The 25,698-nt window shown below is 44.4% G+C and overlaps 1 protein-coding gene across 2 annotated transcripts in view; it reads left to right on the top strand.

Annotated features, from left to right (window-relative positions):
* The window catches only part of LOC140426994 (glucocorticoid receptor-like), a 170,231-nt gene that overhangs the window by 96,528 nt on the left and 48,005 nt on the right, over window positions 1-25,698 (top strand). The gene's annotated exons all lie outside the window — the stretch shown is intronic.

Below are 25,698 nucleotides of genomic sequence, written 5' to 3'. Positions count from 1 at the left end.
TCTGACTATCCACTCTGTCTATGCCCCTCATAATTTTGTAGACCTCTTATCAGGTCGCCCCTCAACCTCCGTCGTTCCAGTGAGAAGAAACCGAGTTTATTCAACCGCTCCTCATAGCTAACGCCCTCCATACCAGGCAACATTCTGGTAAATCTCTTCTGCACCCTCTCTAAAGCCTTCACATCCTTCTGGTAGTGTGGCGACAAGAATTGAACACTATACTCCAAGTGTGGCCTAACTAAGGTTCTATACAACTGCAACATGACTTGCCAATTCTTATACTCAATGTCCCGGCCAATGAAGGCAAGCATGCCGTATGCCTTCTTGACTACCTTCTCCACCTGTGTTGCCCCTTTCAGTGACCTGTGGACCTGTACACCTAGATCTCTCTGACTTTCAATACTCTTGAGGGTTCTACCATTCACTGTATATTCCTTACCTGCATTAGACCTTCCACAATGCATTACCTCACATTTGTCCGGATTAAACTCCATCTGCCATCTCTCCGCCCAAGTCTCCAAACAATCTAAATCCTGCCGTATCCTCTGACAGTCCTCATCGCTATCCGCAATTCCACTAACCTTTGTGTCGTCTGAAAACTTACTAATCAGACCAGTTACATTTTCCTCCAAATCATTTATATATACTACAAACAGCAAAGGTCCCAGCACTGATCCCTGCGGAACACCACTGGTCACAGCCCTCCAATTAGAAAAGCATCCTTCCATTGCTACTCCCTGCCTTCTATGACCTAGCCAGTTCTGTATCCACCTTGCCAGCTCACCCCTGATCCCGTGTGACTTCACCTTTTGTACTAGTCTACCATGAGGGACCTTGTCAAAGGCTTTACTGAAGTCCATATAGACAACATCCACTGCCCTACCTGCATCAATCATCTTTGTGACCTCCTCGAAAAACTCTATCAAGTTAGTGAGACACGACCTCCCCTTCACAAAACCATGCTGCCTCTCACTAATACGTCTCACTACTCGTAATACTTCTTGCATTAAAACATATGCACTTCAGGCCACCAGACCCGCTGTGTTCAGCAACTTCTCCCTGTCTGCTCTGCCTCAGAGCCACACTGTCCCTATTCCCTAGTTCTCCCTCAATGCTCTCACCTTCTGACCTATTGATCCCGTGCCCACCCCCCTGCCATACTAGTTTAAACCCTCCCGTGTGACACTAGCAAACCTCGCGGCCAGGATATTTATGCCTCTCCAGTTTAGATGCAACCCGTCCTTATATAGGTCACACCTGCTCCGGAAGAGCTCCCAGTGGTCCAGATAACGGAAACCCTCCCTCCTACACCAGCTGTTTAGCCATGTGTTTAGCTGCTCTATCTTCCTATTTCTAGCCTCAGTGGCACGTGGCACAGGGAGTAATCCCGAGATTACAACCCTAGAGGTCCTGTCTTTTAACTTTCTGCCTAGCTCCCTGAACTCCTGCTGCAGGACCTCATGCCCCTTCCTGCTTATGTCGTTAGTAACAATATGTACAACGACCTCTGCCTGTTTGCCCTCCCCCTTCAGGATGCCCTCTACCCGTTCGGAGACATCCTGGACCCTGGCACCAGGGAGGCAACATACCATCCTGGAGTCACTTTCACGTCCACAGAAGCACCTATCTGTGCCCCTGACTATAGAGTCCCCTATTACTATTGCTCTTCTGCGCTTTGACCCTCCCGTCTGAACATCAGAGCCAGCCGTGGTGCCATTGCTCTGGCTGCTGCTGTTTTCCCCTGATAGGCTATCCCCCCCGACAGTATCCAAAGGGGTATACCTGTTCGAGAGGGGGACAACCACAGGGGATTCCTGCACTGACTGCCTGCCCTTTCTGGTGGTCACCCATTTCTCTGCCTGCACCTTGGGTGTGACCACATTTATATAACTGATATCTATGACGCTTTCCGCCACCTGCATGCTCCTAAGTGCATCCAATTGCTGCTCCAACCGAACCATGCGGTCTGTGAGGAGCTCCAGTTGGGTGCACTTTCTGCAGATGAAGCCATCCGGGACGCTGGAAGCCTCCGGGACCTGCCACATCTCACAGTCAGAGCACTGCACCCCTCTAACTGACATTGCGTCAATTAATTTGTAAATTAAAGTTTTTAAAGTTACTGTTAACTATCTGTTTCCTAGCACTAGATTTCTACTATAAATGTGAAAGCTAAATATAGTACTCTCCGATATCTGGCTTAGATACCCCTCTAAATTATAATTAAGTAATTATGTTTAATTTGTTACCAATGCTTAATTTTTTAATTTAGTGTAGATTCCCAACCAGCCACTCAGGTCACAGCTTTTCTGTGATGTCACTTCACTTTCCCCCCCACACACACACAATTTGAAAAGGTAATAAAAGTGAAAATGAGTAAAAATCAATTGCTTGCCTTCTGAGGGTCTCAGATGTTCTCAGGTTCTCTCCCTGCTGATTAAAAGTTACAAACCAGAAGAAAGAGAGAGAACAAAACAGTAGGGAAAAAACACCTTCTCCCACTCTTCACCGAATTACCTCACTGCACCAAATTACCAAGTTTCAAATTCTCACTCTGTCTGTGTCTCACTCACTCAGGCTGTGTCTCTTTGACCAGCGCACATCAGGTTAAAGTCACTACTGAAAACATTTATAATTCTGAATTCACCAAATGATCAAGATATAGTCTTTTGATGGCAGAGAGAACAGCAGTACACCTGCTTGGTCTGGCTTCAACTCCAACACTGAAAACGAAACTAAAACACACCCTGCAGCCTGCTCAAAACGAAATTAAAAAGCTGACAGACAGCCCAGCTCCACCCACTCTCTGACATCACTGCATTAGTAAACACCCATTTCTTAAAGGTACTCTCACCACAGATATTTATATACATACCCATTTATAAACACCCATTTCTTAAAGGTACTCTCACATGACACCTGCCCCCAAGAAAAAAACATAAACCATCAACTTCAAGATGGTATCATTGTTCACCTTTTCACTATCCTTTCAGAAATGCGCACAGTAAATATCCTTTTTTGTTTCATAAAAACACTCGCAAACAGGTATAATAATATAGTCCATTTTTCTTTCTTCCTCCAACTGAAATCCTTCCTGATTGACAGTCTCTTTGGACAAGAAGGTCTCTGCACTATCCGTCCATTTCTCTACGCCTCGGCATTTCTCTTTAAAGTCAGATACTTTAGTTCAATCTGATCGCAGAGTCCCTTGTAATTCTCCAAAACAGGAGCATTGGTTATCACAGCTTTCAGGCAGTCAAATGTCTGTTGAAACTCCGCTGTCCACCGAAATTTGTTACGCTTCTTCAGCAAGTCCATCAGTGGAGCAATGACGCTACAAAACGTTTGCACAAATGTTCGATCAAATCCACTCATGCCAAGAAATCGCATTATTTCCCTTTGTCGCGAGGGAATTCAAAACTCCTCAATAACTGTTGGTTTCACATCCTGTGTGACCATTCGACCCTGTCCGATTGTATGGCCAAGGAAAGTGACCTGGGCGTTTCCAAATTCACTTTTGGCTAGATTTATCACCAAACCCGCCTCCTGAAGTCGATCAAATAACTCCATCAGATGTTTTAAATGTTCTTTCCATGTCTGGTTGAAAATTACCAGATCGTCGATGTATACCGCACAATTGGGTAATCCTGAAGCAACTTTGTTAGTTAACCGTTGAAATGTGCCTGGGGCTTTTTCATGCCAAATTGCATAACTTTGAATTGGTATATACCATCTGGAGTCACAAAAGCTGAAATCTCCTTCGCCCTTTCAGATAAAGGTACTTGCCAGTAACCTTTGAGTAAATCCGGTTTGGAAATAAAAATTGATTGTCCCACTTTCTCAATGCAATCCTCCAAACTTGAGATAGGATAAGAGTCCATTCTTGTAACTGCATTAACCTTTTTATAGTCCACACACAACCGTCTGGTTTAGGTACCATCACAATGGGTGAGCTCCAATGGCTGCAACCCACTTCAATTATGCCATTTTTAAGCACACTCTCAATCTCTTTGTTGACCTGTGCCAATTTTAAAGGGTTACATCTATATGGATGTTGTTTGATTGGAACAGCATTTCCCACATCTACATCATGTATAGCCATTTTAGTACTTCCCAATTTATCTACACAAATATGCCCATGTGATATCAATAACTCTTTCAGGTCAGTCCGTTTTTCCTCTGGAAGGTAACTCAACAATTTATCTCAATTTTTAAGAACATTCTCGTTTTCCAATTTAATTTGAGGTATGTCAAATTCCAATCATCTGGATTTGATTTGAATCATTAAAGCCTCCTCCTTTTTCTCTCCTTCCCTTTCAAAGTACCTTTTAAGCATATTTACATAACACACTCTGAGTTTTCCTTCTATTCGCCGTTTTTACCACATAATTCACCTCACTTAATTTACTTTCAATCTGATAAGGTCCACCAAACCTAGCTTTTAAAGGTTCACCTACCACTGGCAACAACACTAAAACTTTATCTCCACTGGCAAAACTACGAACTTTGGATTTCTTGTCCGCGACCCGTTTCATCACATTTTGTGCAACTTTTAAATGTTGTCTAGCCAATTCATCTGCTCTATTTAATCGTTCCCTAAAATTTGACACGTAATCCAATAATGTAAGTTCTGATTTCTCACTCACCAATTTTTCCTTAATCAATTTAAGTGGTCCTCTTACCTCATGGCCAAAAATTAGTTCAAAAGGACTAAATTTGGTTGATTCATTAGGTGCATCCCCAATTGCAAGCTGTACGAATGGAATTCCTTTATCCCAATCCTCTGGATAATCGTGACAATAAGCCCTCAACATTGTCTTTAATGTCTGACGCCACCTTTCTAACGCTCTCTGTGATTCTGGATGGTGCGCAGTTGATTTAAATTGTTTTATTCCGAAGCTATCCATAACTTCTTTGAATAACCTTGAGGTAAAATTTGATCCTTGATCCGATTGTATTTCTGTGGATAGTCCATATCGAGTAAAGAATTTAAGTAGCTCCTCCACAATCTTTTTAGCTGTAATATTACGTACTGGAATGGCCTCTGGAAACCTAGTATACACATCCATTATAGTCAAAAGATATTGATTCCCACTTTTTGTTTTAGGAAGCTATCCATAACTTCTTTGAATAACCTTGAGGTAAAATTTGATCCTTGATCCGATTGTATTTCTGTGGATAGTCCATATCGAGTAAAGAATTTAAGTAGCTCCTCCACAATCTTTTTAGCTGTAATATTACGTACTGGAATGGCCTCTGGAAACCTAGTATACACATCCATTATAGTCAAAAGATATTGATTCCCACTTTTTGTTTTAGGAAGCGGTCCTGCCCAATCAATCAGCACCCTTGTAAAAGGTTCCTCAAATGCTGGAATGGATATTAAGGCCGCTGGTTTTATCACTGCTTGAGGATTCCCTATCACTTGACATGTGTGACATGATTGCCAAAATTTAACTACATCTTTATGTAGTCCAGGCCAATAAAAATGTTTCTGGATTTTAGCTTGAGTTTTCCTTATTCCCAAATGACCTCCCACTGGTACCTCATGTGCAACTCACAACACCTCCTTTCTATATCCTACCGGCAATACTACTTGATGAACGTCTGCCCACTTGTCATCCGCCTGCATATGTAAAGGTCTCCATTTTCTCATCAAGACATTACTTTTACGGTAATAACACTCTGGTATACACTCAGATTTCTCTTCCGTGTATGCTTTCTGATACATCCGTTTTATTTCTACATCTTTTTGTTGTAACACCGCCAGTTTTCCTGAACTAAAAAATATCCGCCTCATCCTCCACCTGTTCTTGTTCTTTTTCAACCATCTGATCAAAAATCGTTTCTGATAATTGCACTTCAACTTCATCTTCACTCTTTGATTTCTCCTCTTGCCTTAACCTGTGACTTTGCGACCTTGTTACTTCACAATCCGGAAAAATCCTGGGATATTCGTCCTTCAACCCTTCAGTTGTCTGATTTTCCACTGAGTTATCAACCACAGTAGACATCACTCCCACCTGCGATCCAGCTATATCATTACCCAAGATAAACTGTGTTCTTGGACAAGATGGTTTCTCTATTACTCCTACTACCACTTCACCACTCTTCACTGGACTTTCCAACCTTACCTTATATAATGGAACATTACTCCTCTCACCCTGAATTCCACATATTACCACCTTTTCTGGCAACATTGTTCCCAAACTGCGTAACTCCTCATCTCTTACTATTAAAGATTGACTAGCTCCCGTATCTCTTAAAATTGTGACTTCTTTACCTTCTCCTCCTGATTCACATGAGTAAACTTTACCCACACAATTAAATTATTTTAAAGAGATCTGGCACCTTCTTATCAATCACCTCTTGATCAGGCTGAACAATCTTTTGCACCTCCTTTGCTTCCCTTGGGCTTTCCTTTACCACTTTAAAAAATACCACTGTCTTATCCTGTTTTACCACATCAGCCTTCCCAGTGCTTTTCTTCAACCACCAACACTGACTTCACATGGCCTAGTTTATTACAGTGAAAGCATTTGAAATTTTTCATTTCTTTTCCACCCTCCTGGATTTCTTTTTTAATCTGAGGTACACTCTCCTTATTATCTCCCATCAGATCAACTTTACCTTTACCACTTGAGTATTTCTCATGTCCCCAGTTTCTATCCCTCACAGGCTGAAACCTGTGTCGGAAACCAAGCTTTGATTTATGAACTAATTCATAATCATCTGCCATTTCTGCTTCTAATCTCGCAGTTTTAACCCTCTGTTCTTCCACATGAGTTCTCACTACATCAGGAATTGAATTTTTAAACTCCTCCAAAAGTATAATTTCTCTGAGAGCTTCATACGTTTGGTCTATTTTCAAAGCCCTTATCCACCTACCAAAATTACTCTTTTTGATCCTTTCAAACTCCATGTATGTTTGACCAAATTCTTTCCCTAAATCTCTAAACCTTTGTCTGTAGGCTTCAGGCATTAGTTCATAAGCACCGAAGATGGATTTTTTCACCACCTCATACGACCCAGATACCTCCTCCAGTATTGATGCAAACACCTCACTAGCCCAACCTACCAACTTTGTTTGAATCAGTAATACCCACATGTCCTGTGGCCATTTCATTTGTTTAGCCACCTTCTCAAATGAAATGAAAAAGGCTTCCACCTCCTTCTTGTCAACCTTGGCAATGCTTGGAAATATTTAAATAGATCCCCACCAAGCCTTCAACTTGGACACTCTTTCTCACTATCCTCATCACTATCAACCAACTGTACGTTTCCCTTTACGTCTGCCAATTTTAACTGACTGTCATGTTTCATGGCCATTTTCTGAAGGTCAAACTCTCTCTATCTTCCTCCCTTTCTCTTTCTTTTGTTCTGCTGGGGCTATTCTTTCTTTTCTCCTTTCTTCTCTCTCTTTATCCTCTCTCTCTCTCTTTTTTTCCCCTCTCTCTTTCGTATCCAAGCTGTGTTAATTCTTTCTCTTGTTCCATTTGTTTAATTTGTAACTGAATTTTTGCCATTTCCAATGAGTCAAACTGTACCTGAGGCAACTTTAAATGTTTAGCCACCGCCATAATTACCTCACCTTTTCGCATTTTGTCAGGTAATGTTAACATAAAACAGAGAACAGTACAGCACAGAACAGGCCCTTCGGCCCTCGATGTTGTGCCGAGCATTGTCCGAAACCAAGATCAAGCTATCCCACTCCCTGTCATTCTGGTGTGCTCCATGTACCTATCCAATAACCGCTTGAATGTTCCTAAAGTGTCCGACTCCACTATCACAGCAGGCAGTCCATTCCACACCCTAACCACTCTCTGAGTAAAGAACCCACCTCGGATATCCCTCCTATATCTTCCACCTTGAACCTTATAGTTATGCCCCCTTGTAGCAGCAACATCCAACCGAGGAAATAGTCTCTGAACGTCCATTCTATCTATCCCCCTCATCATCTTATAAACCTCTATTAAGTCGCCTCTCATCCTCCTCCGCTCCAAAGAGAAAAGTCTTAGCTCCCTCAACCTTTCCTCATAAGACCTATCCTGCAAACCAGGCAGCATCCTGGTAAATCTCCTTTGCACCCGTTCCAATGCTTCCACTGCAATGTTTTTGCCAAATCTAAGAGTCTGCCTTTAGTCTCTGTCCGTAAGGTACTACATGTGACCGTCTCCACCCCCAAAACTTCAGAGCCTCTGAAAGAGCCATTGTCCACAACACACTTCCTACTTAAACTGAAATACCACACCTGAAAAGCAACCACAACATGCTCACCCCTCACTCTCTTTAAATTCACTAAGTCAATCCAATAGATAGACTTTTATCCAGGACGAGCCCCCAATTTGTTATGAGCCAGGATTTGGAGAACCCCAAAGTGTGTTATGGCGATCACCTGACCCACAACTTTTAATAGATTGTGGTATGGGGAGCACACGGCCCACTCTACAGGTGCGGTACAGCAGAAATGGAAAAGTATTTTTTAAAGCAAAACAATGTTTATTCTATGAACTCAAGTTAACCTTTTCAAAACATACAGTGAACATCTTAGCAACCATTAATTCAAATACAACCCCCAAAGAATACAACATGAAGCAAACTTTTAAGCTTTCCTTTTTAACATCCATACGACTTAAAAACAAAACCTTTATAAGAAGCACATCAGGTTAAAGTCACGACTGAAAATATTTATAATTCTGAATTCACCAAATGATCAAGAGATAGTCTTTTGATGGCAGAGAGAACCACAGTACACCTGCTTGCTCTGGCTTCAGCTCCAACACTGAAAACGAAACTAAAACGCACCCTGCGGCCTGCTCAAAAACGAAAGTAAAACACTGACAGACAGCCCAGCTCCACCCACTCTCTGACATCACTGCATTAGTAAACACCCATTTCTTAAAGGAACTCTCACATGACACAATAATGAAGCAGCAGTGATACGTTTCCAAGTCTGATACTGTCTGACTTGGAGGAAACTTTGCAGTGCATGGGCCTCCAACCCATGGCCTTCTAGTTGGTAGAGGTCACCGGTTTGAAAGGTGCTGTAGAAGAAGTCTTGGTGACCTCCTGCAGTGCATCTTGTAGATAATGCACGCCACAGCCACCATGCAGCAATGATGGATGACATGATTGTTTATGGTGATGGATGAGTGCTCATGAAGCACCTTCTTCGGTGTTGTGTTAAGAGTTTCACTCATCCAGGTATGTGGAGAGATTTCCATCAGAATCCTAATTTTTGCCTTGTACATGGTGGGGAGGCTTTGGGGATTCAGGAGAGGAGTCACTTGCTGCAGACTACACGGTCTTTGGCCTGCTCTTGTGTCCAAAGTATTTGTGACTGGTCGAGAAAAGTTGCTGGTCAGTGGTTAATCCCCCAGGATGTTGATGGCAGGTTATTTGATGATGGTATTGCTGTTGAATGGAAGGAATAGGTGTTTGACTCTCTTTATGGAGATGATCATCTTCCAGCACTTGTGTAGTGCAGATGTTATTTGGCAACAACCCAGGCCAGAACATTGTCAGGTTTTGCTGAGTGTAGGCACTACTTCATTACTTGACGAATTGCAGATGCATAATAATCAGCAAACATCTCTACTTCTCACTTCAAAATTGAGGAAAGGTTATTGATGAAGCAACTGACAAGATTGGCCCTAGGGTCTTCCCCTGAGGAATTGCTACCTGGTACTAAGATAATTCCCTACACCAATCACAGCCATCTTGCTTTGTGCTAGGTATGGTTCTAGCCAGTGGAGAGTTTTCCCCTAATTTCCCTTGACTTGTATTTTACTAGTGATTTGTGATTCTGCATTCAGTCACATGCTACTTTGATGTTCGAGGCAGCCATCCTCACATTGCCTTTGGAATTAAACCTTTGTCCATGTTTGGACCGTTACTCAAAAGAGGCATAGAGCCGAGTGGTATTGGCACAACTATAAATGAGCATCGATGAACAGATTATCAGTGAGCGAGTGAGGCTGGATAATGACCACTGAACACACTTTGCTGATGATTGAGAGTAGACTGATGAGACAGTAATTTATGCTCCTTCAATGCTGGCCTCTGGTGCATCTGTAACTGTTTTGTCTTCACTAAAGATTTGCAGTACTGCCACATCCTGTTGTTAATGGTGAAGGTTCCATGAACACCTCCATCTTCAATGACAGAGCCCAGCACAAGTAGAAAACACTAGGTTGAACTGTTTGTAGCCATCTTCAGCCAGAAATCCCAAGTGGATGATTGAACTTGACCTCCCCCTGAGATCTCTACCATCACAATTGTCTCCAGATAATTCAATTTGTTCCAGATAAAACCAAGAAACTGCAGATGGCACCAGAGACAGCAATGACTATGGCTCCCAGTAACATTTCTGCTGCGGTGTTGAAGATTTGTTCTCCTGAATTAAATCTTTGTCTCTGGTCAGAGTTGAGCCAGAGCTGTCTGTTGTGAGTGTACATGTAGAACTTGAAATTGTGTTTTTATGTAATGTTGCTACGGGCAACTTCTGTCATTACTTGTGTATGGCTAGATGGTATGAGGCACTGATTGAATTTTGCTCTTTATCTGTCATCCCAGATGTCCACTCTATTTCATATTTAACTAGTCAGTGAAGTATGCATGTTAGTAAAGCCTGGATTCTGACTGGTGTTCAGTAGTAAGAGATGAACACGCAATGGTGTCAGAACAAAATTACATCGCCTCACCGTTTCAAATCACAAAACTGGCTCGTCACTTGATGATTTATGAATTACATTGAGTCTACACCTCAGAAACAGGCCGTTTGACTGAGCTGGTCTGTGCCAACATTTCTGTTCCACACATGCCTCATCCCATCCCTCTTCTAGTCCTATCAGCATGTTGTTTTATTCCTATCTCTATTGTGCTTATCTACTCTCCCTCTAAATGCATCTGTGCTACATCTCTCAACTACTCGTTATGATAGCACATTCTTATCTCTTTTTGGGTAAACCGGTTTCTCATGAATTCTTTATATAAAGACCAACTCTATCATAGAGTAATGAATGTTAAACTCCTTGACTCTGAGGAAGAAATACTGATAAAAGTACACATCAGTACAATACTGAGGGAATTTCAAGAATCACTACAGTGCAGAAGAAGGCCATTCGACCCATCAAATCTGCACCGACCCTTTGCAAGACCATCCTAGCTAGGCCCAATCCCCCGCCCTATCCCTGTGACCTGAACCTAACCTTTGGACACGAAGGGGCAATTTAGAATGGCCACTCCATCTAACCTGCACATCTTTGGGCTGTGGGAGGAAACCAGAGCACCCAGGGGAAACCCACACAAACATTGGGAAAATGTGCAAACTCCACACACTCACCCGAGGTCGGAATCAAACCTGAGTCCCTGGCGCTGTGCAGTAGCAGTACTAACCACTGTGCCACCGTTCCACACCATTGTCAGAAGTGCAATTTTTCAGAAGTTCCTATGTAAAGATTCTATGGCACTATTTGAAGAAAAGCAGCGGAATATCGTGATTGATTATTTTTCCCTCAACCAACATCAGTAAAACATTGTCTCACTGTGATTTTTGGAACTTTGCTGTGAGGAAAGGGTACTAGACTGAACCAAAGCTCAGACCTAGGCAAAGGCACCAAATATAATCTGGGTATGGACTTTAGTGGTGTGGTTGTACCACTGGTGGCAGAGCTGGACTAGTCCTGAAGATTATTGCTGCCAGACTAGGCTTGTGTCAGATGGTGATTTCAATGAAGATAGCATTTGACCTCATCCTCACCATTGTACCTGTTGCAAACATGTTTACTCTAGCATTGGTAGAAGTGTCCTTCTGGGAGTACCAGTCCTTCTAACAGTGCTCATCTTTGGTCTTGAGACTTATTATCACAGTCTCTAATATAATAATAACCTTTTATTGTCACAAATATGAAGTTACTGTGAAAAGCCCATAGTCGCCACATTCCGGCGCCTGTTCGGGTAAGCTCTATAAGCCCAAACATGAAGAAATTAGTCTGAAATCCAGCAATAAGTCATTATTTTTGTTGAGACAGTCTACTGTTGAATTATCACTTCATGACATGGTCTGATTTTGAGAGATAAATTCAAATGAATTCCTTTGAGTACAAATATGTCAGACTGTGGCTTGACTAATCTGTGGGACAGCTCTCCCATCTTGGGCACCAGCCCTCAAATGTTGGTGAGAACTTTGCAGAATCAACTGGGCTGCGTTTGCCTTCATATTATTCTTCATTATATTTCTTCTACTTAATATCCTTCTTGACAATTGTTGGAATTGTTTACAACTGGGTGACTTGCTGAGCTACTTCAGAAAGCATTAAGAATCAATCACATTTTTGTAGGTCAGGCTCAAAAAAGCTGTCAGGTTCTCTGTGCTGAAATAGTTTGTTCTTTTCAAACCATTTGGAAGTCTTTGTGGTTATTTTCCTGGTGTTCACCCACGAATTAGAGTCATAGAGGTCTACAGCACCGAAAAGGCCCTTCAGCCCATCATGTCTGTGCCAGTCAAAAACAACTACCTAACTATTCAAATCCCATTTTCTAGCACTTGGCCCATAGCCTTGTAAACTTTGGCATCGCAAGTACTTTAAAAAAATTTGTTCACGGGATGTGGACAACACAGGCTATGCCAGCATTTATTGCCCATCCCTAATTGCCCTTGAGGGTCAGTTAAGAGTCAACCACATTGTTGTGGGTCTGGAGTCACATGTAGGCCAGACCAGGAAAGGATGGCAGATTTCCTTCCTTAAAGAACATTAGTGAACCAGATGGGTTTTTACGGAAATCAACAATTGTTTCATGGTCATCAGCAGGTTTTTATTGAATGTAAATTCCACCATCCGCAGCGGCGAGACCCCAGAGCAATACTCTTGGTCTCTGGATTACTAGTCCAGTGACAATACCATTAAGCCACCACCTCCCCTAAATGTTCTGAGGGTCTCTGCCTCCACCACCTTTTCAGGTAGTGAGTTCCAGACTTCCACCATCCTCTGGGTGAACAGGTTTTCCTCACATCCTCCTGCCCCATGCCCCTGGTCATTGATCTCTCCACCAAGGAGAATCGTTTCTTCCTGTCTCCTCTAACTATGCCCCTCATAATTTTATACAAATTACTAGGTGGGATTTGAAGTTAATCCTCCATGTTCCTAGTCCAGTACTATTACTGCTAGGCTACAGTATCTTCAAAACCAACAACTTGTATTTATCTAGCGCATTTACCATAATGGAGTCAACCATGCTGCATAATGAGATATTAGAGCAAGTCACCAAACGCTTGTTCAACAAAGTGCATTTAAGGGGAGTTGAAAAGGAGGAAAGGGGGTTGACAAGGCAAAGAAGTTTAGGGAAGGAATTCCAGAGCTTGGGGCATTGGCAGTTGAAAGCATACCACCACTAGTGGGGCAATTAAAATCAGGCTGCTCAGGTGGCCGGAATTGGAGGAGCATAGATATCCTGGACCGTTATGGGGCTGGAGGAGATTGCAGAGATGGGGAGAGGCAAGGCCAGAGAGGAATTTGAAAACAAGGATGAGAATTTTTAAATGGAGGCGTTACTTAACCAGGAGCTAGGTCAGCGATGGATGAATGAGACTTGGTGTGTGTTCGGTCACGGGCAGCAGAGATTTGGATAACCTCCAGCTTATCGAAGGTTGAACATGGAGGTCCAGCCAGAAGAGTGTTGGAGTCACCAACTCAAGAGGTAACACGGGCAGGAATAGGTATATCAGCAGCTGATGAGCTGAGAGGAGCAAAATTGGATGACAAAGAGATAGAAATAGGCCGTGTTATTGATGGCAGGGATATGTAATTGGAGTCAAATATGTCACCAAAGTTGTGAAAAGTCGGGTTCAGACTCAGACATTTATCCAGAGCCCTTTTGAAAGTTACTATTGAATTTGCTTGCAGCACCCTTTTGCAGATCATCGTAACTCACTGGATTAGAAAATAATTCTAATTTCCCCTCTGGTTCTTCTGTCTTGTATCATTGTCCTTTTATCAAGTCCATTTTGGACTCTACAATTGTTAAAGCTGACATTATTAGTAATAGTGATAGTTTTTAATTTCATACAAGTAAGATATTGCACTATATGAGCAGGTTTTTGAGCATGATACTGTCGAACATTTTACTCCCTTGGTGTTTCTTGGGTACAAGTTGTGACTTTTAGTTTCATGTTGCCTCTTCAGTTTATCTTCATTCACCCTCCAGAAAACTATTCTATAATTTTGTTTTGGAACGCATGGGTAATTTTGTTGAAATGTAATCCTCCTTTAAATTTTTTGGGCAACATTGAAGGAACAAGGTTTCTGGTTGTAACCCAGAAACAGAACATGCATAAAAACTCACCCAATCACAGTTTCTCCCACATTCCTCTTTTCCAATATCGTACCTCTATCTTTGGATTGATCACGAGCTTCTATTGTCTCTGGGTCAATGCCCTAGTCCTGCAGATATTGAAACTAACAGCCTTGTTAACAATAATCAAATCTCCAAGCATTTCTACTTTATTAATTAAATTAACAGTTTATCCTTATTCATTCTATCAAAGCACTTCAGAATTTTGACCCCAATTATTATCTCCCCCTAATATTCCCTTCCTGGAAGAGAACAACACCAGATTTTTTTGTCTCTCCACATAACCAAATTCCCTTATTCCTTGTGTAATTCTGTTAAATCTCCTCTGTATCCTCCCCAAGGCCTTCACATCCTTCCTAAAATGTGGTGCCCAGAATTGGACACAATGCTCCAGCTGAGGTGGATCCAGTGATTTGTAAATTTTAGCATAACGTCTATTTATAAAACCCAACATCCTGAATGATTTTTTAACAGCCAAGCAACTTGTCCAGCCATTTTCAAAGATGTTTGTGGGAATCTCCAGGTCTTGGACCCTCATCAAAATAACATAATTTAGTTTAAATTGCCTTTCCTCATTCCTCCTTCAAAAATGCATCTGTTTGAGTTCTCTGCATTATCTTTCATGTCATTTTTCTCCCTATTTCATTAGTCTGTTAATGTACTTCTGAAGTCTGTTGCTATACTTCATTGTTCACTATATGTGAGTTCTATTTTGTCTGAAAATTTAACATGTGACATGCAAAAGAAAATATTAATAAAAATAAAAGGATAAAGATTTTTGTGCTGGGATGACTTCTAGTTAGTGTATTTCTGAAGTTCAGCTTTCATTTTGAAACTTCTTCCTTGTAGGTTTGAGATGGTTTTCTCTTGGCAAGGTTGTCTACCTTCTCTGCAGACTCCACAATTTCAGGTTCTCAGCAAAGGATGTACCAGGCATTCACTGCTTTCAGAACAATAAAGCATTAATTCATCAGAGAGAGAGAGAGAGAGTCACTGACCATTGTCAGGCGGAACACTATCCTTGGCCAGCCTGCCAGTTGCCAGTTAACCAATCGATCCGACGCCCTCCAAACCTGATTCCTATGATCCACTTGGTGCCAAGAGTCGAGCTAAAAACAAAACCTGGGAACACAGTCTCCTGACAAAAGCAGGCTGCTTCAACCATGAATCTTCAGCATAATGACACATTCCAATTGTGGGTCCACGGACCAAAATAATAAAATAACATAAAAGAAATGGGAACGAAGGAAATAAACAGAAAGGACTCTTAGAATGGTCTCTTAAATGTTTCTCCAAAGCTGACAGTTTATAACTTGGATTCATGAATGTAGAACTGCATGATTAACTTCACTGGATAATTTGTGGTTATATTTTGTTTCTTTTATATTTATTTTTACATTTAATTGAGGTGTATAAAATTGAGGGGCCCAGATAGAATGGATAGGGAAGGAGAGCCAGTGCAAACACGATGGGTCAAATGGCCTCCTTCTGCGCCTAACGATTCTGTGGGATCAATAACCAATGAGCATGGATTTAAAGTAATTGACAGAAGGATTAGAGGAGTTAAGGGGAAATGTTTGCATGCAGAGAATGGTGGAAATCTGGAGTTCACTGGAATAGTGGTACAAGCAGAAACCCTCATCGCATTTAAAAACAACCACATGGATAGGCACTTGAGTTGCCATAACCTATAGGGCTAAGCACCAAGAACAGGGAAGTGGGATTAGGCTGCATTGCTCTTCTTCAACTGCCACAGGGACGATGGCCGCCGTCTATGCCATGTTTTGTCTATCTTTCCAAATGAAAATTCCTGAATGCATTCAAATTCAACTCTTTTTGGGTTCAATCACATTACGCAAAATGCGTTTAAAGATAATAATTAAAGATTCAAGCATTTCTTGTTGAGGACTCCTTCTCTGCATTACTTAGAAAGTGTTAATGTGCACTCCACCTCTTTATTTCTGAACTGCTGGTAGCCAGCAATAAAAAAACTTGCGGTTAGAAATTTGTGTGAAAACTTATTAATTCAATAGAGTAACGGTGTGCTTACTTATCGGATTGTAGTGTTCCTTTTGTTAGTGAGCAAGTGTTTTCACTCTGACCTAATTGTTCTCATGCAGACAGTAACGTGTTATAGGGAGGCAATCAATTTATTTGTAAATTAAATTGGAGATAGGAAATCAACTTTTAGAAAATTGCTGCATTGGGACTACTCAGTAAACCAGGTGTTCAACCAGACCACTTAAGTGATTGTTGGCGCTAGCTCTCAGGAAACAGATGGGATTTATGCTGTTAGTGGTAAAATATGTTGAAATATGCGTTATTGACATTGATTATAACAAATTATCAGTTCAAAGTAGTAAAAGGCAAAGATTGTCAGTTATTTTTGTTCAAACTTAAGTTTTAGTTAGCATCTGGATCCACTTTCTGAGAGTGTGGTGGAGGCAGATTTATATGTGGCTTTCTAAATGAATTGGAAATTATCTGAAGAGAAAAGAAGTTGCATGGCGACAGGAAAGAACAGGAGTGGGACCGCTGCTCTTGAAGATGTAAATGCAAAGTTCTGCTGAATTCTGGAAATCTGTAAAAAAGATCTGCACTTGCAGAGCGTTGGCGCAGACACAAAAGACAAAATGGACTCCTTCTGGTTCCAAAGCCATTCTTTGATTCCAGTTAGCTAGTCTATTGTTCCATTGTTCCTGTAGGGGGGAAAACACCTGTGATGCGTATGGTGAAGCAGAATCCTGAAATAACTACTTGGAGTCAAAATGTGATTTGCAGTAGCTTGATATATCAATATTACAGAGTAGAACCACTGTGAGGAGTTCCCTTGTGCTCTGACACTGCAGAATTACATTTGTTCAACTATCGCCATTTTGTTGAAATTAGGAAGAATGAAATACCTGTTTCATGAACAGTCTTGCTTGTTGAATCAGTTGCAAATGATTCAACTTGTGTCTAAGAAAACAATCTAGAAAATCAGTAAAACAAATTTAATAATAAATTATTCAAAATTGCTTCAGTTGATCTTTGTGAAAAATCTTCAACGGTGAATTAATAAACAATAAACATTAATCAGCAAGATATGTCAATCCCCATAATAACAACGATCCCATCCGCCCACCAACCCCCAAACCTCATCCCACATGTTTACATAAACAAATGTCAAAAAGGAATCCGGGATTACCCATAGTGACCCTTAATCTACACAGCCCCCCTCTCTCCACCCACCCCCCCCCCCCCCCCCAACTAATGTTCGATGTTATCCAGTTCTTGAAAGTGCATAATAAATAGTGCCCATGACTTGTAGAACCCCTCCGAGCTTCCCCTCAGTTCGAACTTAACCTTCTCAAGGGTCAAGTATTCCAACAGGTCCCCCCGCCACGCCAGGGCACTGGGTGGAGAGGCTGCTCTCCATCCCAGCAGGATCCGCCTTCGGGCGATCAACGAGGCAAAGGCTATGATATCTGCCTCCGCTCCCGTTTCCAACCCTGGCTGGTCCGACACCCCGAATATGGCCTCCTGGGGACCCGGGTCCAGTTTCACACGCACCACCTTGGAAATTACCCTAAACACCTCCTTCCAGTACTCCCCTAGCTTTGGACAGGACCAAAACACATGAATGTGATTCACGGGCCCCCCCCCCCCGCAACGCTCACACACATCCTCTACTCCTTCAAAAAATCGGCTCATCCTCGCCCTCATGAGGTGCGCTCTATATACCACCTTCAGCTGTATCAGCCCCAACCTCGCACATGAGGTGGAGGCATTCACTCTCCGGAGCACCTCACACCAGACCCCCTCCTCTATAACCTCTCCCAGCTCTTCCTCCCACTTTGTTTTGATCCCTTCCGGTGGTGCCTTATCCTCTTCCAGAATAGCTCTGTACACCGCTGACACTGTCCCCTTCTCCAGTCCCCTTGTCGTCAACACCTCCTCCAGCAATGTGGAGGCCGGTTCCTCTGGGAAGCTCTGTATCTCCTTCCTGGCAAAATCCCGAACCTGCATGTACCTAAACTCTTCTCCCTGCTCTAGCCCATACTTCGCTTCCAGCTCCCTCAAACCGACCCCGAAGAAACAAATCTTTTAGCGTCTTAATCCCCTTCTCTTCCCATTTCCGAAAACTTCCATCCCACCTCCCTGGCTCAAATCTGTGGTTCCCCCGAATCGGCATTTCCCTTGGCCCTAAACCCAACCCGAAGTGTTGGCGAAACTGCCTCCAGATTTTCACTGAAGCTATTATTACCGCTCTCCCTGAATATTTCCCCGGAGCTATCGGGAGCGGCGCTGTTGCAAGTGCCTTCAGCCCCGACCCCCTGCACAAACTCCTCCATTCTGACCCACTGAGAATCCACCCCTCTGACCCCGCTCCGCACTTTCTCCACATTCGCTGCCCAGTAGTAGTACAACATGTTCGGGAGACCCAAACCCCCTGCCTGCCTTCCCCTCTGTAGCAGCACCTTTCTCACTCTAGCCACCTTCCCTCCCCATATGAATGAGGTAATCCTTCCCTCAATCTCCCTGAAAAAAGACTTTGGCAGGAAAATCGGTAGGCATTGAAAAATAAACAGGAATCGCGGCAACACATTCATTTTAACCGCCTGTACCCGACCTGCCAGTGACAGAGGAAGGCCGTCCCACCTTGCCAGATCGGCTTTCACTCTCCCCAGCAAACTAGTGATGTTGTACCTGCGAAGCCTCCCCCACTCCCGGGCAACCTGCACCCCCAGATACCTAAAATGAGTCCCTGCTCTACGGAATGGTAGCCCCCCCACCCCTGGCCGAGACACCATAAAGTACTCACTCTTGTCCAGGTTCAACTTGTACCCCGAGAAAGACCCAAATACCCGCAGTAGCTCCAATATTCCTCCTATCGACGCACTCAGCTCCGACACATACAGCAGCAAGTCGTCGGCATATAAGGACACCCTATGCTCTATGCCACCCCGCACTATTCCTTTCCATGCTCCCGAACTTCTCAATGCGATGGCCAGCGGCTCAATCGCAAGTGCAAACAGCAGGGGGGACATAGGACATCCCTGTCTCGTCCCACGGTGGAGAGAGAAATATCTCAAACTGATATTATTTGTGCGGACACTCGCCTTCGTATCCTTATATAATAGCTTTACCCAGTTCACAAAACTTGGTCCAATCCCAAACCGCTCCAGCATTGCCATCAGGTACCCCCATTCTACCCGATCAAACGCCTTCTCGGCGTCCAATGCCACAACTACCTCTGTTTCCTTTCTTTCCACCGGTGCCATAACAACGTTCAAAACCCTCCTAATGTTTGAAAACAGCTGCCTCCCTTTCACGAACCCCGTCTGATCCTCCCCTATTACCTTCGGAAGGCACTCCTCCAGCCTACCCGCCAGTACCTTCGCCAACACTTTTACGTCCACATTGAGAAGTGATATGGGCCGATCCGACGGGAGTGTGGGTCGGATCCTTATCTTTTTTTAGTAACAGGGAAATCGATGCCTGCCCCAAGGTTTGCAGCAACACCCCCTTCCCTATCGCCTCCGCAAACATCCCCACCATCAGGGGTGCCAACCTATCCTTAAATTTTTTATAATATTCCACCGGAAACCCATCCAGCCCTGCCACCTCCCCCGACTGCATCCTCCCATTGCATCCTTCATCTCCTGCTCCACTATTGCTCCTTCTAATGTAGCCCTGTCCCCCTCCCCTAGCCTCGGGTACTCCAACCCATTGAGAAATTCCTGCATCTCACGGTCTCCTCCGAGTGGCTCTGACTTGTACAATCTCTCATAAAACTCCTCAAAAACCTTGTTAATCAGCACTGGGGCCACCACCAACTTCCCTGCCCTATCCTTCACCTGAAGAATTTCCCTTGCCGCTGCCTCCCTCCGGAGCTGACCTGCCTTATCTCCATGTTCATAAACTGCACCCCTTGCTCGTCTCAGTTGGCGCACCGTGATCTGTCCAACCTTGGCTCCTGCACCAGGTTCCAGTCCCCCCCCACAATCAGCTCATGCGTATCCAAGTCGGGAATAGCCCCAAACACCTTCCTCGCGAATCCCACATCGTCCCAATTGGGACCGTATACACTTACAGCGCCACTAATCTCCCCTCCAATGCCCCTGTTCCTGGTGGACAGCCGGTCGAAGCTCGCCTGTAGTTCCTTCCTCTTTTCCAGCTTCGCCGGGTCCTCATCCTCTGCATACCTCCTATCTACCTCCAACATCTCATCTATTACCCTCTGCCGCTCCAACCTCTCCTCCTTATCCACCCTAGCCTTAAACAAAATTACCTCACCTCTCACCACTGCCTTTAGAGCCTCCCAGACGACTGCCTTCGACACCTCACCCGTACAATTGAAACCTACATATTTCTTAATTACGTTTTCAATTTTCTCACAGAATACTTGGTTCCCCAAAAGCCCCACATCCAGTTTCCACCCCGGTCTCTGCGCTGCCCCCTTCTCTAGCACCATATCCACCCAATGTGGAGCGTGATCTGACACAGCAATTGCAGAGTATTCCGACCCCTTGACTCCAGCCAGCAAAGCCTTCCCCACCAAAAAAAGTCAATCCGCGAGTATACCTTCTGGACCGCTGAGAAAAACGAATACTCCCGTTCCCTTGGGTACAGGAACCTCCAAGGGTCCACCCCTCCCATTTCCACCATTAGCCCAGCCAGCGCCTTCGCCCCCCCCCTGATGGGACCAGCGAGCACGGCCGTGATCTGTCCAACCTTGGCTCCTGCACCAGGTTCCAGTCCCCCCCCCGCCCCCCCCACAATCAGCTCATGCATAGCCAAGTCGGGAATAGCCCCAAACACCTTCCTCGCGAATCCCACATCGTCCCAATTGGGACCGTATACACTTAACAGCGCCACTAATCTCCCCTCCAATGCCCCTGTCACAATCACATATCTACCCCCCTTCTCCATCTGGAAGCGTACCCTTTTGCTGACCAGCACCGCTACCCCTCGAGCCCTTCCATCAAATCCGGAGTGAAACACTTGGCTAACCCAGCCCTTTTTAAGTCTCACCTGGTCCTTCACCCTCAAGTGAGTCTCCTGCAGCATTGCTACATCGGCTTTCAAACTTTTAAGATGTGCAAGACCTCCTAGCCCTCTCATGTTCCACGTGATTATCCTTACTGGGGGTCTCTCACCCCCCCACCTTTCTTATCCACCATCACCATACCACCGGGCCCTGCCCCATAAGCCTGACCCGCCCCTGTCCATTGTTAACATCGAACCCCTTTCCCCCCCCCCTCCAAAGAACCCCCCCTACAAAAATATCCCCCAACGTCCCTCCCTCCACCCCCTCTTGCTCGCCTCATAGACCCATTGAAGCCTGCTATCCAGGCTCCAACGTCCGCAGTCCTCCTCTCACCTCGCCCCCATTCACTAACTGACTCTAGTTAGCTAGCGCGGGTGGCTGCCCCCCACCAATACCTCTCGCCCCATTCCGCCCAGTCCCAGAGAAAGAAACACCAAAACAAACCCACCAATCCAACCCCTACAATTCATTAACATAACATTTAACCGTCGCAACACAGAACGCCATTAACTTGAACTCTGTAACAATGCAAAGAGAAGTAAATTTCAAATTTCAATACAAATCAGTAAAAAGAAAGTTGTAACATTTGTACATTTACCAGCCGCTCAAACACAGTCCACAGTCTTTCTTCCAGTTCCGCTCTTCACGTCTGTCCCAAGCCTTCTGCCCTCATGAACGCCTCAGCCGCCTCCACTGTCTCAAAATAAAAGTCTTTGGCTTTATATGTTACTCTCAACTTCGCCTGGTACACCACACCAAATCGCACCCCCTTCTTGTACGAAGCCGCCTTCACTCGCCCAAACGCCGCTCGTCTTTTTGCCAACTCCACCGTCCAGTCCTGGTAGATCCGAACCGCAGTACCACTTCACGCTTCTGCATCGCCCAGCTTAATACTTTCTCCTTCATGCAAAACTTATGGAAGCAGATTAATTACTGCCCTTGGTGGCTCGTTCACTTTGGGCTTCGGCCTTAATGACCGATGAGCTTGGTCTAGCTCGTACAGGGTGGGGTTCTCACCCTCCCCCATCAGCTCCGCCAACTTCTGAGCGAAGTATTGCGTTAGCCTTGAGCCACCTGTCCCTTCGGGCAAGCCCACAATTCTCAAATTGTGCCGCCTTGAGCGGTTTTACAAGTCTTCCAGCTTTGCTCAGAGCTCTCTTTTAACCTCCACCACCCTCCGCAGCTCGTCCCCCATCGAGGTGACCTGGTCGCTGTGTCGTGTAACGGCCTCCTCCACCTCCTTCATCTTCTCGCCCTGCTCTCTCACCTCGGCCAATGCCTTTGCCACCTCCACCCTGATCGGGCCGATTGCCTCTTCCAACAATGACCTCACCACGACCACCATCTCTTTCCTCAGGATCTCCATGTGCCTCACCAAACATTTTTCCAGCTCCACCACCATCACCTCGGTCATCTTCTCCGCCGTAAGTAGTGCGGTCCCGCCTTGCAGTTCGGCTTCCGCCATCCTGTCAACACTTTTGCTTTTGCTTGTCTTCTCCTTCGGCGGCGAACCCGCGTTTCCTCCTTTCTTTGACTCTGCTTTTCGCATCTTTAGCGGCTTATTGTTTTTTAATCTTCTTTCCTTTCTCCTCTCTCCCCCTTCACCCTCCTGCCCTTCATCAATCTGACATTCTTCTTTTTAGAGAAAAAAAAACTTTTACCAAACTTCCATGAATCTTCTTTCTTTCTCCTCTACATTCACCTGGGACTAGGCTTCAACCTTCTTATTCCTAGGTGGGAGCCATCCGACGTGGAGCAGTCTCCCTACATGGCGCTCGGGCCTGCCGCCACGGCCTCCTCGTAGCTCCGCCCCCACAGCTCCGACCTGCCGGGCCTGGCGCCTCAGCCTCCGCCGCCCGACACCCGCGCGGGGTTCTTCGCCGGCTTTTAAACCGGCCCCGCTGGCTGCTCGTGGCGGCCCCAAAGGCCGACGATAGTCGGGGAGTGCGTGGGGTCTCGGGGATTTCCCCGAAATCGCGGCCACTGGCGGGAGCTCTTTTTTTTTGCGGCCGCCCTGCTCGCCCACCCCACCGGAAGTCTGAATTAAATAGTTTAAATTCATTTTCTGTTTTCATATTCTGTAATTTAGCATTGCAGATTTTTAGCATTAGCTTCTCTAAAGTTGATGTTTGACTTTTGAATGAATAGTACCTAAAACTACAATGGTTAGTCTTTCAAACTGAGTTGTGAGCATTGTGATCTTGCTCCCACAAAAACATTTTATTCAGACTGCTATAAATTTGAAACCCATCAATCCGGCAGACAGGGAACACTTTCATCCCATCAATCTGAGCGGGATTCAGACTCTGTTCGCTGAACAGGGAGGACATTTTTCCAGCTCCACCACCATCACCTAGCGTAGTGCCCAGATTCAGAAATTCATGGGTCGTCAGGAGCAGAACTGATTTTATTTTATTTTTTTAAATTTAGTGTACCCAATTTATTTTTCCAATTAAGGAGCAATTTAGTGTGGCCAATCTACCTAGCCTGCACATTTTTGGGTTGTGGGGGAAAACCCATGCGGACACGGGGAGAATGTGCAAACTCCACACAGACAGTGACCCGGGGCCAGGATCGAACCTGGGCCCTCAGTGCTGTAGGCAGCAATGCTAACCACTGCGCCACCGTGCCACCCAACTGATTTTTTAAAAAGAACAATACTTTCACAGCGAGAACAATTCCCCAGTTATCGGAGAAGACATGTTTGTAAATGAGGGGCAGCCACAAGATTTACTGGGTAAGGAGCCAAGCTGGACAAAAGGCCCAGCTTGCTGCCCTGACACTTTTGTCCCAGCTATGAACAGAAGAATAAAACAAAAAAGAACTGTGGAGCATTCGCCACTTCACCATGCCCCAACCATGCCATTTCATGCCCCCAACCACTCCCATGGCCCTTCATAATCTCCATGCCAACCTGTGCCCCTCCACCCACCCCATGGCCCTTCATACCCTCCATGCCCACCTATACCCCACCACCCATGCTCCATGGCCCTTTATACCCCCATGCCAACCCAAAACCAGCTCATGCCAACCCCCCCCCCCCCCCCCCCCCCAAAACAACCCTTTGCCCTTACACCCTCCATGCAAATTCACCATCCACCATGGATAAACTTCAGGAGCCTTGTTGAGATTAAATGAAGTTCTTAAATGTCTATTGATGAATTCCTATTTACAAAAACGCAGTCATTGATTAAGAAGCTATTCACTACATTTAACTTCCTTTAATCCCTCCTAAGAACAAGTATTTTTATTCATAACCCCACTTCAAAATCTTTATAGACACTTGGAGCTATCAATCAAACTGAACTGACAAGCACCCCACAGTGATGATGATACGTTGTGAAATTAGTCATGCAGCACTAATCATGTAATGGCAGTCCTCAGGCTTATGGCAAACACTGATTTTTATTTCAACACTGCAGGCAGTTTGTTCCCCAAATATTTAACGGGCAGGAGATTTCCATGCCTTTACAGGTCCCTTTCACAGTTTCACAGTTTCAATGCATCTGACAGTTCCAATGGGTTTATCCAGTTATTACACACATTCATGTCTACTTTCAACAATCCCAAAGGATGCCTGATCTCTCCCGAAGATGTCCTGGGACCATATCCAAAAGATGCCATACTTCTCCAAAAAGGTATCCAACCTCTCCAAACAAATCCAGTAAGTTTAGACCTGCTCCTATCAGATCTTATGAGCACAAGTCTCATTTCCCACTCTTTTCCTGTGGAAATCAAGTCTGACTGAAGGCCACTTATGTAGCACCCTCCAACATATAGTTGCCACCATGAACCACAGACGTCCAAGGTTCAACCTGCACGGATGTCTAAAGTTCATCCTGCCTCCGTCTCCTCCTGTTTCCCCTCCCCACAACCTTGTGAAAATGGTAGGAGCTGGGATTGAGATTCAGGCCTCTAGCACCATTTTCACAAAGCCTGAGAGCCTCATCAAAATCTGTTTTAAATGGCCCAGTTTCTCATTTATCACTGTTGCTTTGATTTTTCTTTTCATATTCCTAAATTTTAGCTCTTACCACTTTCTTTGTTGATTTTTATACCTGGCCTGTTTCCTGGTATTCGGGTAAGATTTTTCTTTTCGCTTGATACCATTAGTTGCATCATTTATTCACCGTGCTGGCTTACGTGCACAAGTGAATCCTTTGCCTTTTCAGAGTGATGGTTTTGTAGCATGTCAAATATTTATTTTGGCACTTCCACTATTTTTGTCCATATCATTGACCTTAACAGTTCAGCCATGTTTACTGCAATCAATTTATTAATCATCCCTTTGAAGTTTGCCTTTGTATATTTAAATC

This window comes from Scyliorhinus torazame, chromosome 7 (assembly GCF_047496885.1).
Source record: "Scyliorhinus torazame isolate Kashiwa2021f chromosome 7, sScyTor2.1, whole genome shotgun sequence".
In the NCBI taxonomy this organism is placed as follows: domain Eukaryota; kingdom Metazoa; phylum Chordata; class Chondrichthyes; order Carcharhiniformes; family Scyliorhinidae; genus Scyliorhinus; species Scyliorhinus torazame.
The sequence above is the reverse complement of the archived record's forward strand: the minus strand, read 5'-3'. Positions and strand labels throughout refer to the sequence as shown.